This window comes from Chinchilla lanigera, unplaced genomic scaffold (genome assembly GCF_000276665.1).
Source record: "Chinchilla lanigera isolate Chin_1 unplaced genomic scaffold, ChiLan1.0 scaffold00146, whole genome shotgun sequence".
Lineage (NCBI taxonomy): Eukaryota > Metazoa > Chordata > Mammalia > Rodentia > Chinchillidae > Chinchilla > Chinchilla lanigera.
In genome coordinates, this window is record NW_004955547.1 from 633523 (window position 1) to 634167 (window position 645).

Sequence of the window (645 nt, forward strand, 5' to 3'; positions counted from 1 at the left end):
CTGTTAATTGGCTAGGGAGTGGCCCCAAGGCCTCTCTGAAAGGAGGAGGGCAGGCCAGAGGAGGGCCACAGGAGCAGGCAGAGGCCTGGGTTCCCTCCTGGACCTCTCGCCTTTCAGCTGCTCCTCGTCCTGCTCCCCCATTTCCTTTCCCCTTTCCTTACTTTTGTCCAAATTTCCTTGACCTCTGCCTATTTCTCCTTCCTCCTTCCTGCTCCTCATTTAGAGACTTGGCCGTGAGGGGTTGCAGACGTGCCCCCAAGTCAAGCCCAGCGCTGTAGGGACGGTGTGTGGGTGTGTTTATTGTGTTCTTATCCGAGTGTGTGTCTGTGTCACACGTAGGCAGGGAGCAGGGCTGAGGGCAGGTGGGCGCTGCCTGGCAGGGCAGGCCTCTGGGCTGTGTGGGCATCTGTGTGGTGTGTGTGTGTGTGTGTGTGTCTGGCATGGTGTGACTCTGTATGTGTCTGTCTCCACACGGGCAAGTGCTTAAATCAGTGAAGTGTGACTCGGAGTGTGTGTGTGTACACGTGTGCGTGTGCCACTAGAGGAAGCAGCAGCAAGCGGCAGGAGAATCGATCCGAAGGAGACAGCGCTGGGAGGGGGACGCTGGGGGCAGACACCCTCCTTCCTGCGCGCACAGCCGCGCTC